This window comes from Babylonia areolata, chromosome 32 (assembly GCF_041734735.1).
Source record: "Babylonia areolata isolate BAREFJ2019XMU chromosome 32, ASM4173473v1, whole genome shotgun sequence".
Taxonomy (NCBI): Eukaryota; Metazoa; Mollusca; class Gastropoda; order Neogastropoda; family Buccinidae; genus Babylonia; species Babylonia areolata.
Window position 1 is genome coordinate 20,853,936 of NC_134907.1, and position 12,500 is coordinate 20,866,435.

A 12,500-nucleotide genomic window follows, 5' to 3' on the forward strand; every position below is an offset into this window, starting at 1 on the left:
GACCTATAATCATTAGGAGTTAATGAACTTGACTTTAATAAAACTAATTTCAAAGCACGTTTGTATAATCTAACAAGAGGTTTTAGAGTATTAGCGCTAGTAGAATCCCACAAAGTAGAAGCATAATCTATTATCGACTGTATGTGAGCATTAAAGAATTGTTTACGGGCATGTGTATTTAGAAAGTGTTTTATTTTTGATAACTGGAATACTTTTTGAGACATCCTTTTACATAAATAAGTAATATGTTCAGACCATGATAAATCATTATCGATAACTACACCTAAAACTTTGTGTGATTTGACTTCTTCAATTCTAACATTGGAAATGAAAATATTGAAAACATTTGTTGGCATTATCTGGCGTTTCTGTCGAGTTGTTACAGACATGCATTTAGTTTTTTGAGCATTGAGAGACATATGGTTATGTTCTGTCCAATTAACTAATCTGTTCACACTGTCTTGTAAATTGGATGTCAGAACTTTAATGCATGTGTGGTCGGAGTGTATGGAGTTGTCATCGGCAAACAATTCACAATTAGATTTGATATAAAGAGGTAAATCATTAATGTACAAGGAGAAAAGAAGGGGGCCAAGAATTGATCCTTGTGGTACACCATACCTTATTTCTTGAAAAGTTGATTTGGAAGATTTGATGCAGACCAGTTGTTGTCGATCTGATAAGAAGGAAGAAAGAAATTGTAAAGTATTCTTAGCTAAGCCATAACAAGCAAGTTTCTTAAGGAGAAGAGAGTGATTTATTACGTCAAAGGCTTTAGCAAAATCAACGAAGATAACACCTGTGAATTTACTATTATTTATATTTAAGAGAGAGAGAGAGAGAGAGGTTAGGAGAGAGAGAAAGAGAGTATTGGAATCACAGTCGGAATGATTTCTTCCCATTCAGACCTCAGCCACACGTGAAAGGGTATAGGTGAGCATATCACAATTCAACGAAACAACGTGAGCAAATTAACATAATGTATAGACCACAAAACATACATTATATTGGAGAGGAGAGAGAGAGGGGAGAGAGAGAGAGAGAGAGAGAGAGAGAGAGAGAGAGAGAGAGAGAGAGACGGACAGCAGTATAGAGTGGGCTGGGGTAAGGGGCGGGGTGGAATGGAGAGAGGGAACTGGAAGGAAGGGGGCAAGAGAGAGAGAGAGATTCAGATGGTTTAACTCTCTCCATACGAACGGCGAAAGAGACGACGCAAACAGCGTTTCACCCCAATTACCATCATCAAAATATTGCAAGCGGAAGGCTCTTATACTGAAGAGGTGAATGTTGACAAAGAATACCACAATTCTGACGACGAAAGCTAAAGGTTGGGTCACTGATTCAGACAACCACTGGACATCCGAGGGGTCTGTGTAGAGGAGAAGAGAGGACTGGCCGTACTGAGTGAGTTAATGTGCTTCGGTATTAGGGACACATACACACAAGGTACATTGGAACAAACCCAGACACTTCCTCTTTGTTCCGATGTACCTTTTATTTACCAGTGTGCTAGCTGAATCGGTAGCGTAAGCAGCACTGACTTGAAGTTGTGTACCTTGTGAATGGAGAGAGTTACCACTCTTTACTATTTGAGTATAATGTTAATTCACTGTATGTTATCTAAACTGTTGATACATTGTTCGAGCTTCAACGAAAATACGATATATTATACACATTTCTGTCGTCAACGTGTTCCACCCAACTAGGTGTGAATAACGTGTTCAGGGCTTTTTAATTTTCTGAATAAGGAAAATAAAGCTCTATAGAAATGCTGTTATTATTATCATTGTCATTATCGTTGTCATTGCCATGATGATAATGATGAAGATGATAATGAATATCATTCAATTGTTATTGTAGTTGTTGTTATTATGATAACGATACTGCTGCTGCTGTTTATCATTTATTTGTTGTTGTTATTGACATTGTTATTGCCATCATCATCATCGTCATCTCCACCACCACCTTCATCATCATCATCATCATCACCACCACCACCATCTCCAACCACCACCACCATCATCATCATCATTGCACTGTACTGCATTGTTTCATATTGTATTGCACTGTCCTGTGTTGTATTGTACTGCACTGTCCTGTGTTGTATTGTATTGTCCTGTGTTGTATTGTATTGCACTGTCCTGTGTTGTATTGTATTGCACTGTCCTGTGTTGTATTGTATTGTCCTGTGTTATATTGTATTGTCCTGTGTTATATTGTATTGTGCTGTCCTGTGTTGTATTGTATTGTCCTGTGTTGTATTGTGCTGTCCTGTGTTGTATTGTATTGTCCTGTGTTATATTGTATTGTGCTGTCCTGTGTTGTATTGTACTGCACTGTCCTGTGTTATATTGTATTGTACTGTCCTGTGTTATATTGTATTGTACTGTCCTGTGTTGTATTGTATTGTACTGTTCTGTGTTGCATTGTATTGTCCTGTGTTATATTGTATTGTACTGTCCTGTGTTGTATTGTATTGTACTGTCCTGTGTTATATTGTATTGTACTGTCCTGTGTTATATTGTATTGTACTGTCCTGTGTTGTATTATTGTCCTGTGTTATATTGTATTGCACTGTCCTGTGTTATATTGTACTGCACTGTCCTGTGTTATATTATATTGCACTGTCCTGCGTTGTATTGTATTGTCCTGTGTTATATTGTACTGCACTGTCCTGTGTTATATTGTACTGCACTGTCCTGTGTTATATTGTATTGCACTGTCCTGCGTTGTATTGTATTCTACTGTGTTATATTGTATTGTACTGTCCTGTGTTGTATTGTATTGTCCTGTGTTATATTGTATTGTATTGTCCTGTGTTATATTGTATTGTACTGTCCTGTGTTGTATTGTATGGCACTGTACTGTGTTATATTGTATTGTACTGTTCTGTGTTATATTGTATTGTACTGTCCTGTGTTGTATTGCATTATACTGTCCTGTGTTATATTGTATTGTATTGTACTGTGTTGTATTGTATTGTATTGTCCTGTGTTGTATTGCATTATACTGTCCTGTGTTATATTGTATTGTATTGTACAGAGTTGTATTGTATTGTATTGTCCTGTGTTGTATTGCATTGTATTGTCCTGTGTTATATTGTATTGCACTGTCCTGTGTTATATTGTATTGCACTGTCCTGTGTTATATTGTATTGTATTGTCCTGTGTTGTATTGCATTATACTGTCCTGTGTTATATTGTATTGTATTGTACTGTGTTGTATTGTATTGTATTGTCCTGTGTTGTATTGCATTATGCTGTCCTGTGTTATATTGTATTGTATTGTACTGTGTTGTATTGTATTGTATTGTCCTGTGTTGTATTGCATTATACTGTCCTGTGTTATATTGTATTGTATTGTACAGAGTTGTATTGTATTGTATTGTCCTGTGTTATATTGTATTGCACTGTCCTGTGTTATATTGTATTGCACTGTCCTGTGTTGTATTGTATTACACTGTCCTGTGTTATATTGTATTGTACTGTCCTGTGTTGTATTGCATTGTATTGTCCTGTGTTATATTGTATTGCACTGTCCTGTGTTATATTGTATTGTACTGTCCTGTGTTATATTGTATTGTACTGTCCTGTGTTGTATTGTATTGTATTGTCCTGTGTTATATTGTATGGCACTGTCCTGTGTTGTATTGTATTGTACTGTCCTGTGTTATATTGTATTGTACTGTCCTGTGTTGTATTGCATTGTATTGTCCTGTGTTATATTGTATTGTACTGTCCTGTGTTGTATTGTACTGTCCTGTGTTATATTGTACTGTACTGTCCTGTGTTATATTGTATTGCACTGTCCTGTGTTATATTGTACTGTCCTGTGTCATATTGTATATCACTGTCCTGTGTTATATTGTATTGTATTGTCCTGTGTTGTATTGTACTGTCCTGTGTTATATTGTATTGTATTGTCCTGTGTTGTATTGTATTGTCCTGTGTTATATTGTATTGTCCTGTGTTATTTTGTACTGCACTGTCCTGTGTTATATTGTACTGCACTGTCCTGTGTTATATTGTACTGCACTGTCCTGTGTTATATTGTACTGCACTGTCCAGCGTTGTTTTGTATTGCATGGCATTGCATTGCACTGTATTATTGCACTGTTCTTTTGTCACAGTACCCCTTAGTCCTCCATGCTTGTCATCGCTGTCATCGTTCTGTATCGATCGCCCTCTTCCCCCCCACCCCCACCCCCCGCCTCCTCCACACACACCCCTCCCCGCTTCCCCCAATCTTCATCGTCATCGTCATCGTCGTCGTCGTCCTCTCCTCAGCCTCCCATGTCGTGGCATCGTGTGTGTCACCATTTCTCACCAGTGCCATGCTTCTTCATCGAAGCTTCTCAGCTTCCATCTCAACCTCAGCGTACACACACACACACACACACACACACACACACACACACAAACACACACACATACACACACACACATTTCAACAAACAAAACACAAGATCCCCTACCCCCACCCCCCTCCACACACACTCCTCCGAACCCCCCCCCCCCAAAAAAAAAACAACAACAACAACCCATACCCCCTCCTTCCACACACACACATGGGGGAAGAAAGAGAGAGAGGGGGAGGGTGGTGGGGGGGGAAGGAAGAGAGAAAGAGAGAGAGGAGGGGGTGGGTGGGGGAGAAGGAGAGGGGGGGGGGGGGGGGGGGGGGGAGGGAATGAACGGGAAAGCAAGCCGAAGAGATCAGTGGTGGTGACGGCGGTCTTCTTCAAGAGCAGACTGATCAGCCTTCCGCCCGGCACAGCGCTCATAAAGCCCCCGTTTTATATGTCCGCTGTCTTTGATCGCCGCTCTCCACTTTCATGCCTCCTTTCCGCTCCCGTTTCATGACCCCCTGCGTCTCCGGGGGGCTGGGAGAAGGGGTGGGGGGTGGGGGGTTGGGGGGGGGGGGCAAGGGGCACTGCCACCCGTACACCCCCAACCCCCTCACCCTCCAACCCCTCATGTCTCATCCGCTCCTCCTCCCCCCCCTCCCCCAACCCCCACCACATCTCAATGTTCTTCTTCTGCTCTATCGCCGCTTCCACCAAGCTTGGGTCGTTGGTGGCAGTGTTTCAGTGGGTGGGTGTTGGTGTTGGTGTTGTTGTCGTTGTTGCTGTTGTTGTTGTTAACCAATTCTTCATCATCACCATGTTCTTGTTCTCCTTGTCCTTGTTCCCGTTGTTGTTGTTGTTGTTGTCGTTGCTGCTGCTGCTGTTGTTCTTGTTGTTGGTGTTTGCGTTGTTGTCGTTGTTGTTGTTGGTGGTGCTGTTGTTGTTGTTGCTGTTGTTGTTGTTGTTGTTGCTGCTGTTGTTGTTGTTGTTGATGGTGGTGGTGGTGTTCATCATCATCATCATCATCATCATCATCATCATCAACTTATTGTTCTTGATCTTGTTCTTGTCTTCCTTGTTAACGTTTGTTAGTGTTGGTGTTGTCGTTGTTGTTGCTGCTGTTGTTGTTGTTCTTGTTGTTGCTGTTCTTCTTCACCGACGACTTGACAACCAGCTGTCTCCATCTGCCCCTCTTCCCCGACCCTGTTAGTGTGTCGCTCAGTGTCAGACCTGTCCATTCTGGGATGTCGTCTTCCCATCTCTTCCTCTATCTGCCTCTCCTTCTCCCTCCTTGCACTGTGCCTTGCAGGATTGATCTGGGATGTCGTCTTCCCATCTCTTCCTCTATCTGCCTCTCCTTCTCCCTACTTGCACTGTGCCTTGCAGGATTGATCTGGGATGTTGTCTTCCCATCTCTTCCTCTATCTGCCTCTCCTTCTCCCTCCTTGCACTGTGCCTTGCAGGATTGATCTGGGATGTTGTCTTCCCATCTCTTCCTCTATCTGCCTCTCCTTCTCCCTCCTTGCACTGTGCCTTGCAGGATTGATCTGGGATGTTGTCTTCCCATCTCTTCCTCTATCTGCCTCTCCTTCTCCCTCCTTGCACTGTGCCTTGCAGGATTGATCTGGGATGTTGTCTTCCCATCTCTTCCTCTATCTGCCTCTCCTTCTCCCTCCTTGCACTGTGCCTTGCAGGATTGATCTGGGATGTTGTCTTCCCATCTCTTCCTCTATCTGCTTCTCCTTCTCCCTCCTTGCACTGTGCCTTGCAGGATTGATCTGGGATGTTGTCTTCCCATCTCTACCTCTGTCTGCTTCTCCTTCTCCCTCCTTGCACTGTGCCTTGCAGGATTGATCTGGGATGTTGTCTTCCCATCTCTTCCTCTATCTGCCTCTCCTTCTCCCTCCTTGCACTGTGCCTTGCAGGATTGATCTGGGATGTTGTCTTCCCATCTCTACCTCTGTCTGCTTCTCCTTCTCCCTCCTTGCACTGTGCCTTGCAGGATTGATCTGGGATGTTGTCTTCCCATCTCTTCCTCTATCTGCCTCTCCTTCTCCCTCCTTGCACTGTGCCTTGCAGGATTGATCTGGGATGTTGTCTTCCCATCTCTTCCTCTATCTGCCTCTCCTTCTCCCTCCTTGCACTGTGCCTTGCAGGATTGATCTGGGATGTTGTCTTCCCATCTCTACCTCTGTCTGCTTCTCCTTCTCCCTCCTTGCACTGTGCCTTGCAGGATTGATCTGGGATGTTGTCTTCCCATCTCTACCTCTGTCTGCTTCTCCTTCTCCCTCCTTGCACTGTGCCTTGCAGGATTGATCTGGGATGTTGTCTTCCCATCTCTACCTCTGTCTGCCTCTCCTTCTCCCTCCTTGCACTGTGCCTTGCAGGATTGATCTGGGATGTTGTCTTCCCATCTCTACCTCTGTCTGCTTCTCCTCCTCCCTCCTTGCACTGTGCCTTGCAGGATTGATCTGGGATGTTGTCTTCCCATCTCTTCCTCTGTCTGCCTCTCCTTCTCCCTCCTTGCACTGTGCCTTGCAGGATTGATCTGGGATGTTGTCTTCCCATCTCTTCCTCTATCTGCCTCTCCTTCTCCCTCCTTGCACTGTGCCTTGCAGGATTGATCTGGGATGTTGTCTTCCCATCTCTTCCTCTATCTGCCTCTCCTTCTCCCTCCTTGCACTGTGCCTTGCAGGATTGATCTGGGATGTTGTCTTCCCATCTCTACCTCTGTCTGCTTCTCCTTCTCCCTCCTTGCACTGTGCCTTGCAGGATTGATCTGGGATGTTGTCTTCCCATCTCTTCCTCTATCTGCCTCTCCTTCTCCCTCCTTGCACTGTGCCTTGCAGGATTGATCTGGGATGTTGTCTTCCCATCTCTTCCTCTATCTGCCTCTCCTTCTCCCTCCTTGCACTGTGCCTTGCAGGATTGATCTGGGATGTTGTCTTCCCATCTCTACCTCTGTCTGCTTCTCCTTCTCCCTCCTTGCACTGTGCCTTGCAGGATTGATCTGGGATGTTGTCTTCCCATCTCTTCCTCTGTCTGCCTCTCCTTCTCCCTCCTTGCACTGTGCCTTGCAGGATTGATCTGGGATGTTGTCTTCCCATCTCTTCCTCTATCTGCCTCTCCTTCTCCCTCCTTGCACTGTGCCTTGCAGGATTGATCTGGGATGTTGTCTTCCCATCTCTACCTCTGTCTGCTTCTCCTTCTCCCTCCTTGCACTGTGCCTTGCGGGATTGCCGTGACTGGACCTGACCTGCTGTTCATGAAACGTGCACAGTTTGGGTCTCTTCATTGTGGTCAGGAGATCTTCAAAAGTTCCGATGATTTGCCTGACACACTCTCTCTGTGTGTCTCTCTCTGTCTGTCTGTCTCTCTCTCTGTCTGTCTGTCTCTCTTGATTTGGAATGTGATCTCTGTTTGAGATGCCAAGGAGTAACTGGAAGCATTTCTCCCCTGTGGCCTGTTCCTATTGTCCATGTCAGTTGTCAAAGTGCATGACTCACGGGCATGCGGGAATGTTCAGATGACGAAAGAGCAATGTTCTTGGTCACTCCAAATTCTCCCCAGTTTTGTTAGCGCTGTTGTTGTTTCTGAAATCTGTAGTCTTGGACAGTTATTTCAGACTTTCAACCCTGGTATGTTACTGTTGCTCTCAGGTACTTGAAGCTGTAGACTGTTTCCAGTTTCTCGCCGTGTCTCTGATATCAGTGCTGATGCCGTTGGTACTGTTGGTCATCAGCTTGGTCTTCTCTGCGCTGATCTCAATGCCGTCGGGCTCAGAGGTCTTGTTCACACGTTCCGCAGATCGAGTTAACTCTTCTTCTTTTTTCTTTTTTTTTTTCCCCTGCTGATGTCGGCGAAACGTAATGGTGATTGTTCCGCTTCCGATGATGACTGTTCCTCTTCGTGTTCTTTAAAGTCGTCAGTCATTATTTTCTCGAGGAAAGTGTTAAAGACAGCAGGTGAGAGCAAACAGCCTTGCCTGACGCCGACTGTCGTTCTGAATCAGCCCCCACCCCACCCCCATCCTGCCATTGAAGCAGACTGCAGTGGTTGCCTTGTTGCAGAAGTGTTCAATGGCTCTGATAAGACTGACGTTGATGTTGTGCAGTTTCATGGTCGACAATAAAGTCTTATGCCATACCCTGTCAAATGCCTTTCTGAAGTCCATGAAGACGTGGTGGAGGTCTCGGATACTGTTGAGGGTAAAGGGATAACTTTAAACTTCTTTTCACTATGCCCTCACAAAAAAGAGAGTGGGAAAGCGAGAGGTTACGGGGAAAGAAGGAGGAGGAGGAGGAGGAGGAGGAAGAAGAGGAGAAAAAGAAGTGGTAGTAGTAGTAGAAGAGTAAATAAAGAATAATAGTAATGATACTCGTAATTATAGAAGTAACAACAACAACAACAACAACAACAACAATAATCATAATCATAATGATGGTGATGATGATGATGATGATAATAATAATAATGGTGATGATGATGATGATGATGATGATGATGATAATGACAGCAAAAACAACGACAAAAGCTACAGTAATAGTAATAATAATAGTAATTAAAAAAATCATCATCATCATCATCATCATCATCATCACTAAAATATATACGACGCTCTCACCTTCCACAGAGGGCGGTCGTGACTTTGACAATAAAATGTAACACACACACACACACACACACACACACACACACACACACACACACACACACACACACACACACACACACTATATTGGTAAAAATCGATCGACATTCACAGCTGAACTTATCACTGTTCTTATGGCTTTAAATTATATTCTTGATCTTCCAGTTTGCCTTCTACAAGTGTTGATTCAAAATCTGTATTATATGCTTTAAACTCATCGAATCGTAAGTACAAGTTCAAAATAATAATAGAAATAAGTCACATTGTACATCTTTTGAATTTGAGAGGAACACATATAACTGTTGGGTTCCTTCTCACCTTGGTCTTCTATATAGTGAATGGGCTGACAGGGCTGCAAGAAAAGGTGCAAAACACCAACAGGGAACCACAGAACTTTATGTGCCTTTGTCTGTACAAGAGGGGTACCGCTTACGAGAAAAAGCATCGTGGAGCAAAGTCAGGGAAGCATACCAGCAAAATGGCAAAGTTTTAAATAAAAGTATAAATAATATCTAACAACCGGAATCTATCAATCAATCAAATACATTCAGTAATTTAATCAGATTAAGGCAAATTCAGGCATTATCAAACAGGATAAAGCTGAACGCTTTTATAACAAAGTTCAGCAGAGATGTTAAATGCATATTTGGAGAATCTATTTTTAGCAAACACATACTCTTTGGTTGTCAGAGTCTGAAATCGTTTTTACCAAACTTCTCGGTAAATTCTTGTGAATGTATTTTTGAAAATTTCAAGATGTTATCTGCTGTTGCAGAAGGTTTGCTGCATAGTCCAATAGGACATTAATTTTGTTATAGTTGTTATAGTTGTTTGATGTTAGCGTTTCCTTCTATATGCCTATGTCTCCATTTTAATGTTTCATTTTTTTTCCAATGCTCTGTATCTTTCCCCACCACACACACACACATGCGCGCACGCGCGCGCGCGCGCACACACACACACACACACACACACACACACACACACACACCATTCTTCACCCTCTGCCCAATTGTGTTCCCACCACCACGCCCCACCCCCTACCCCCCAACACTTTTTTCCCCCGTCTAATATCACTTAAAGTGGAAGACGTTAAACTGAAGACTGCACACACACACACACACACACACACACACACACACACACACACACACACACACACACACACACACACACACATGCGCGCATGTATTGTATTCAAGTATGATAAACCGAGCACAAACAAGTGTGTGCACACAAACACGCACACAAACACACACAAATACACATTCACACACAAAATTTTCAAGAAGCACATTAGACACTAAAGAGGAAAGGAAAGAGAGAGAGACAAAGAGAGAGAGAGGGGGGGGGGTAGAGAGGGGAGAGAGAGAAAGAAAGAGAGAGACAGAGAGGGGGGTAGAGAGGGGAGAGAGAGAAAGAAAGAGAGAGAGACAGAGAGAGAGAGAGGAGAGAGAGAGAAAAGGGGGGGGGGGGGCGGGAGAGGGGAAAAAGAGAGAGAGAGGGAGAGAGGGGGCGGGGGGGCGGAAGAGAGACAGAGAAAGAGACAGAGAGACAGAGAGACACGAGCACAGAGAGACAGAGACAGAGAGAGTCGTTAAAAGTGCCACTTCAGCTGGGGGTGGAACTAAAAGACACATAAACGTCGTCTTGTGCTTCAACACTTAAATCGTCACCCCTCAGCAAATTGTCTTTGGCACTCCTGAGAACCTGTGAGAGAGAGGCAGAGAGCAAGGCGGGGTGGGGGTGGGGGTGGGGGACAAAGAGACACAGAGAGACACAAATAGAGAAGGAGAGACAGGAAGACAGACAGCAAGAGAAAGACAGAAGAGAGGGGTAGAAAGAGAAAGACAGAGACACAAAGAGAGACAGAGGAGAGAGAGAAACACACACACACACACACACACACACACACACACACACACACACACACACACACACACACACATACACACACACACACACACACACACACACACACACACACACACACACACACACACACACACAGAGGAGAGAGAGAAACACACACACACACACACACACACACACACACACAGAGAAGAGGGGAGAGAGACAGACAGACAGAGAGAGAGAGACAGAGGGGTGGGTGGAGTGAAAGAGGGAGATAGAGAGAGATGGAGAAAAAGAAACAGAGACAGAAAGACACAAAGAGAGACAGAGAAGGAGAAGAGAGAGAGAGAGTGGAGGGGTGGGGGGGGGAGAGACAGACAGATACACAGAAAGATACAGAGGGAGTGGGTGGAGTGAAAGAGGGAGATAGAGAGAAAGATGGAGAAAAAGAGACAGAGACAGAAAGACACAAAGAGAGACAGAGAAGGAGATAAGATAGAGAGACAAAGAGACAGAGATAGACAGAGAGAAAGAGAGAGAGAGAGAGAGAGAGAGAGAGAGAGAGAGAGAGAGAGAGACAGAGAGGAAGGGAGGGATAGAGAGAGAGAGAGCGAGCGCATCCCTCTTTCCCAGCCATGTTCAGCTCAACGGCAGAGGTTTTATCCTAAACGATTTACGGCTTCCAGTTACTCGCATTTCTGCATTGGAATATTCTTTGATGTTACCACACCCACCATCAGTTTGGTTTGAACTGGCGAAATGTCCCCCACTGTCTTCTCCCCCACCGTCGACCCCCCCCCCCCCCCGTCCTCATCCCCCCACCCTTTTTTTTTTCTACAAAATGAATGTTATTACTCGGTCACAGCTATGTTCACACTGGCATCATTTAAATCTTCCTGCAAACAGTAAGAGGGAGAGATATATAGACAGACATGTAGACAGACATATAGACAGACACGCTGACACATGCACACGCACAAAAAGAAAGAAACAACAACAACAACAACAACAACAACAACAAAACAAACACAAAAGAACCTCGAAACCGCACACACAACACAACACAACACAACACACACACACACACACACACACACACACACACACACACACACAAGCGCGCCTGCTTATTATTGTATCCATAAACATCCCAGCAAGCCTCTGTAAGTTACCAATGGAGCCAGCATGTTTTTTTTCAGTCAACTGTTTTTAAGCTGGCACAGGACGAGTCTCATCTGTTTCCAAGACGTGTACGCATTGGAAGTTTAGATTGGATGTCAGTTTTCTTACAGCAGTAATGGCTCTCGCTCTATACCCCACCCCCTCACCGCCCCTCCCCCCACCCCAACACACACATACACACACATACAACCCCATTCCCCCACTCCCCTCCCCCACACGCACACAAACATACACGCACGCGCGCGCACACACACACATACACACATTGTATATGTATGTTTGTATCAATGTGCGTGTGTGTGTGTGTGTGTGTGTGTGTGTGTGTGTGTGTGTGTGTGTGTGTGTGCGCGCGCGTACGTGCGTGTTTGCGTGAGTGTATATATGTGAATGACAATCGCTCGAATCGAGCCCCAAGATTAACGGCTAATTATTGGCCCTGAAGATTAATGGCTGATCGGTCCGAAGATTATT